Source organism: Lepidothrix coronata, unplaced genomic scaffold, assembly GCF_001604755.1.
Source record: "Lepidothrix coronata isolate B3197 unplaced genomic scaffold, Lepidothrix_coronata-1.0 Scaffold38, whole genome shotgun sequence".
Classification (NCBI taxonomy): Eukaryota; Metazoa; Chordata; class Aves; order Passeriformes; family Pipridae; genus Lepidothrix; species Lepidothrix coronata.
Genome location: NW_016690218.1, coordinates 4,273,229 through 4,279,585, shown reverse-complemented (window position 1 = coordinate 4,279,585; position 6,357 = coordinate 4,273,229).

Genomic DNA, 6,357 nt, shown 5'->3' with positions numbered 1-6,357 from the left:
CTAATACGGTTAATGTTACCCAGCTGTTTGCAGTCAGCTTTAAAAACTATAACTAAATTAGCATTCCTGCTGAAGCTTATTCCCTGAGTATATATTCCCTACATTACTGATGTTCTCCATGCATTTCTTGACATTCAAGTACGGCTTCACTTTTATTTGCACAGTGTTATGTTTCAAAAAATAACAGTAATATGAAAAAAAGAATAGATGGGCCTGGAGAAAAACTCTGGATCCAAATAGTCTCTGGATGCTGTAGAAATTTACATCCAGGCTGGATTAGAAATGTGCAAATAAACCCCGTAATTTGTCAGATTCCCTATCCTTCTGTCAAACTATGAGTTCTTACAGCATGTATTCCCTAGTAATGGCAAAGCAAGACCTTCCCCAAAAATAAATTAAGGGGATAAATTCAATGACAATTATTTAATACAACAATTACATATTTAAACTCCAAGGTTAAAATTCTGTTCTACACAGTTTGAACCCAGCAATGTACTTAGGCATCATTAAATGAAATCCGCTTGTCATCCATACTGTGAAAACAAAAGGGAGGAGCCCCTGGCTATTCCTGGAGTTCTGTGCAAGCTGCACAGGTCCTGCACCAAGCCCATGCCCTGGAGGTGCAGGGTGTAGCCCCACAGCCCTCCCATGCAGTACTTGTGCTGCTGCTTCTCCACAAGAGACAGACCCTCTGGGGTCCTTAGGATCTCTTTCACCCAGGTTTGTCATTAGGTCCCTCTAAACTGGAATGTTAGCTGGATTCTAAAGCAAAGATATATTTTGGTAATACCATGGTATCAGAATCAATTATTTTCTTGGAAAGTTGCAATTTAAGCAATCTCACAATATTTAATATGGTCCTACCTGGATTTCTAAAACTATAAAATATATATATTTTTTTTAATATCCAATCTCCATGCAGTCCTTTTGCCCCTGTAAATATCTGCCTTGTTTGAGTGGGGCTTACAGATGATTATTCAGGAGGATTGCTCATCCCTCCAGTGCCTGACCTATGCAAATTTCCTCCCCTTCCTTATTCACTGTTATTTGTAGAAAACAAATTTCCCCTCCTATTCTGTGTTCAGAACCAGAGCTGGTGGTGAGCATGTTTCCCACCTCCTGCTGCAAGCCTGGGGGTAGCGAGGTAAGTTGGCCCCCGCACTCCTGGGAAGGTCTGAACCCCTCTCCAAGAAACATCTTAATGAAGGGGCAGGCAGAGGGGAATTAAAAATACATTGACACGAAACAAACCAGTCCCCAGCAAGATCCCGCTGGCAGCTGCAAACTGGCCTCTGATTCAGCGGGATATCTGAGCAGAGGCTAACTAATGATTTCACTGATGGAGAGAGGAGTCCGTGTGTGCCGAGAGTTCACTGCATGCTGAAAGCATTTGTTCAGTCAAGTTTCAAAGGCCTCCCCTGTCATCTGAGGCATCGAGGGTTGGATTATTAATTTAATGGAGTGGTTGTGCTATGCAAGGAAGTGGAAAAAATCCACTTCCACCTTGGCCAGAGCAGCAAAGCCTGCAGCAGCCTTGCAGATTTTTTCATCACTGTCAGCCCCTGAGAGAAGCAGAATTGTGTCTCCACTGCTTCTCACCCTGAGAGTTAGTGTCACTCCTGGCATGATCCTTCCTCCTCTTTTTGCCAATAGGAAAACACTGATTGCAGCAGACCTCTTGTTTATCCATTGTTGATCCCAGCACAGCCTGCTTTCACAAGCCATCTGTGGATCCAACACAAGCATCAAGAGTGCATAGCGCTAAATGTGCACAATTGGGTCTCACATATTTAATTCCAGATTTTGTTTGAAGGTCTTTAGGCAGGGGAAGGGGTGGGTAATTATATAGTGGGAGGGGGGGTCAGGCAGGCAGTTAATACTAATTTCGTAGGAGAGAGATACTTGGAAAGCAATGGTACTGAAAGAGACCTAATGGACATTAAATTAGATATGAAATTTCCATCTGCTAAAATGGCAAAAAGCCTCATGCAAGTATGGGATGCATTTACAGACAATTCATGTCACAGGCCAAAAAAAAGGAAACTTTCTTACTTTCAATGGCAAATTACCAACAATGGCATAATACCTAGAATGCTACAGTCAGCGACTGAAATTCATGCGTTCAAAGACTTCAGAGAAAATTAAGAGAAAAGAAGAAAAGCTGGAAGAATTAGTCTGTAAAAAGTTTTTTTTACTGTGTGCGCAGGAGAAGGATGTAGACAATCCACACATCGGCCCAGGGCACAGCCCTGAGAGTGTCCCACATAACCCAGACTGCTTTTAACTTGTGTGGACCAGGCCCACCTAAACAGATCCATCTCCAATCCCAAAGTGAAATGAATCCATCTCCAATCTCAAAGGGAAATTAATCCAAAGGTGGGGAGTCCCCCTCCACAAAGCTGAACAGGATGAAAAATGATGGCTTTTCAGCAGAAAATATTGAGAAAATAGAGTTGTTTTCTAAAGTGTTTCCAAGAAACAGTATTCTGGTCTCCTTGTATAGAGGAGGAATCCAGAGATTTGCTCTGAAGATAGAATGCTGAATTCATCGACCACAAACATTTGATGTGTGCAACTTTAATTACAACTTTCCAAAATAAAAAGAAGTGCCTAAAAATTCCAGGAAAATACTCTATTCTTTTCTCTTTTATCACTTTCAAACATAGCCCATACCTCAGTTTCTTTCTGTATTTGCCCCTATCACAATATCATGTCGCTGCACATTTTTCCTCCTCGTTTTGTAGTTATTTCTCCCTCCCTATGAAATAGGAGCACAGAGTGATCCTCTGCAGGGAGTCCAAAATATCCAACTCTACTTTTTCATGAATCTTGTCCTCACTTGACCTAAAAATTTAATTGGTAGAGATAATTAAGTATATTCCAGTATCAGCACAATACGGGGAGTAATTAGTCTTGTGTTTGAAGGATATATTCTATGTCCCATCCTCTTTCCTTGTGGCTATCCCTTTGGTAAAGCATGGTGGCACAGGGCTATTTCCATTACTGTATATCCCAGCCCAGGAAAACTCTAACAGAAACCCAAGATAAATGCATTTTTGCTATTTTTTTATACTTTATGAATGTTGTTAAGTCACAGGCAAACACAGTGCCAAAGGTGCTTTGGAGGCAAGGACATCTGACTTGAAACTATTTTTGTACTTGGCATTTTAAGCCCAAACTGAAGGCTATGACGTGCATTCTGATGAAATTTACACTTGGCCCACTAATTATGAAAGTTATCACAGGATATGCTACTCGCTAATAGGAAATAATAAATATCCATATCAACACAAAACTGTTTCCTGTACCGCTAATTACTCCAGCAAAATTCTTTTCAGTTAAAGGAAATGATCTATTCAAAGAACAGCAACATTTCTGGCCTAATTGATAAAACGATTAACTGAGTGGAGTCAGGAAATGAAGTCTCTGTCCCTTGGAGGGGCAGGGAAATGCACTGTAGAGATGTTTCTGAGGTGAAGTTTTCACACTATGGGTGACCAAATCTAATGAGCAGGATTTCCTCAGTGACCTGGCGAACACTGGGAGGAACATACAGAAATGCTGAATGGGTTTTGACATTAAAATATGGATAGAAAAGGAAAATGTATTAAAAGAAGTTCATGAATGGGAATCATCAAGGAATCAGCATGCAACATATTTAATATCCCTGACAAGAATAAAATAATTTTGAGGAGATAATTTAAAAGGATACTCTCTGGATCAAAATGAGATATAGATGAAAACAGTTGTTGGTGTAGCAAAGAACAGAAATTGGTGTATTTTTTCCTATTCCAAAAACTTCCAGAGGCTTGGAGTAGCTGAGCTGTCAAATTCCCCGGGGTTGTAGAGTGTGGAAGGAAATGGCCAAGAAGATCTGCCAAGGAATGAATCCATCACTATTGCCCATTCCCCATACTCCCTGTTCTCACATCACAAGTCATTGGAGAATGGCTTGCTGTACATTTTATTTCAGCCAGTTCCCATGTGAGTGGATAAAATGATCTGGTTTTCCAGTCATGCTTCCAGGTTTTTGAGGAGTTGTACTGAAATCAGGATATTGTCCTGCAGAGTTTGGGAAGGAGGCTGGAAGGAAGAGAATAAAGTGTAAGCTCACGCCAACCAAAAACATGGGCCCCCAATTCATTATTTCCTATGTTCCTTCCTTCATTGTTCATCCAGTCTATCATCCCACTGTGTCATCCTGTGGCATGTGTTTCACATCCTAACCCTTCCAGATCTAAACTATTTTTCACCCTACTATTTCTTTCTACCTTGTATTTCTTCCAGAAAATAGCCACCCTACATGGGCTGAGCAAATGCACTCACATTGAGTGTCCTCAGAAAGGCTTCCAAAATTGGCTTCCAAACTCTGATCATCCTCCCAGCTCAGAACTGACTTGCATAAATACACACCCTGTGTCTGTTTCCCTGTTCTGTTCTTTATCCTGATGTGAATTAGGGAAAGTTCTACTAACATCAGCTATGTTACACTGGTAGAAAAATGAAATGGCTGAGTGAAGAATCAGGTCCATCCATTTTCTTCTTTCTAAATGAAATGGTGTAATTTGTTTGCCTTCTTAAAATGAAATGGTCTTTCAAAGACTTGTTTGGTCTTTCTTTTTCCCACTGCATATCACATGGGTCTTCCATTAATACTAACAATAGCTACAAGAACAGACTAATTCAAGCACTCAGTCACTCTGTGGGTTTTTTTATTATTGCTCTCAACATTTACTTTTGAGAGAATTGTGAATAGCAGGAAAATAATTCAAAATATTGCCTCGCAAAGATTGATTCAAGTTGCTGCTCAGAAGATGCTTCACCATATGGAAAATGTAACTGAGTAGCCATCAAATTTGTTTAGTTTAAACAAGGGTAGGTAAGATCTGATAATGCATGGGATCATTTTGGCACATAGTACAGCTCTCCCAGACCCATTGCATTATGCCTATCATCAAGTTAGTTCATCTAACAGCATGAAGTGGAACACCCTGACCCTTTTTATCCCTGTTAATCACTCTTAAGTAAATAATACCTCTTTGGAGAATAGTGATTCATATACTGCAACCTAACATATGGTCAAGCTGCGAACTGCTCTTCCTGCAATGGCAGGTAAAGTCAGGGAGCAAAGATAAGGGAAGATTTTGTCAGACTATTATCACTACTTCACTTTTTAATTGCCTATAAAAGTTTTTTTAAAGCGGCAGAACAGCATCGAAGAACAAAATCCTTTCTGTTTTCTTTCAAGACAGCCTCTAAACAGCTGTTCTGTTTCTCTCCCATCGTCACCTATTTAATTTTAAGATAAGGGATACTTAGGAATCATTTCCTCTGTGAAGCAGCTAGGAGAGGTTATATATCTCTAAAATGTACTGTGCTATTTCCTTTAAAAAAAGTCAGACCAATTCTTGGTTTCCTGAGGCATTCTTATAGCCCTGATCATGCAGGGTAAAAACTGAGCAAGATATTGAGAAGTCTTGCAGTTCAGACATTTACTTTTCCAGTTTTCTTTCTACTTTTCTTTCCCAGGACACAATCCTGCTCAATACTGATACACTTCTGCACAACAACAGCTTGCCAGGCTTCTGCTGAGCTGCTTCTGTCAGGATTTTGGAGAGGTAGGCAGCCAGCTGTCAGTCCCTCTCTTGTGATTTGAAAGCTCTTCATTGGGATATGAAGCTGAGGTGTATCTCTAACACACTTGCTAAGATGGAAGATATGGACGGAAGTCTGATGCACTCAGAACAGTTGTCCACACCACAGAGCATAACATTTTGCAGAATGGACAAGCTACCATGGATTGAGCTGCTGTGCACTGTGTGGTCAAGTAGAAATACTTACTCAGGTCCCCAGGTTGGCACAGCAGTGCTCACATACAGCAGTTCAAGGGCTGGCGACACTTATGGCTATACGACTAAAATTTTGCCCCTACATCGCTTTATGGTAGTGCCTGTTCCTTTTATGGAGAAAAAGCCAAGATTTCATTCCACAAAATGTTTAAGTTGGTGTTCCAAACTTCTCAGAAACCAGAGTCAGTTTGTTCACGTAAAGACAGATGATGTGTTCAAGACAGGTACTTTGCAGTGGACAGGTCAGGAAGCTCCGTTTTATATGTTAGACAGATACATTAAAAGTCTAATTTCTCAACTCATTTGAGGGAAACACGTCATGCTCCAAGAAATAGTGACTGTATGCTTTTGTTCTTTTATTTGTGAGATACCATAAGTAAAGACTGTACTGGAGCAGACCTGGCTGTGGATTTGATTTTGGTTTGATTTGCTCTCATATTTTGCTGAGGCTGGGGGAAAGACTGGCACATTATTTGACTTGCCTTCACAAAGATCAGATTCAGTGAGA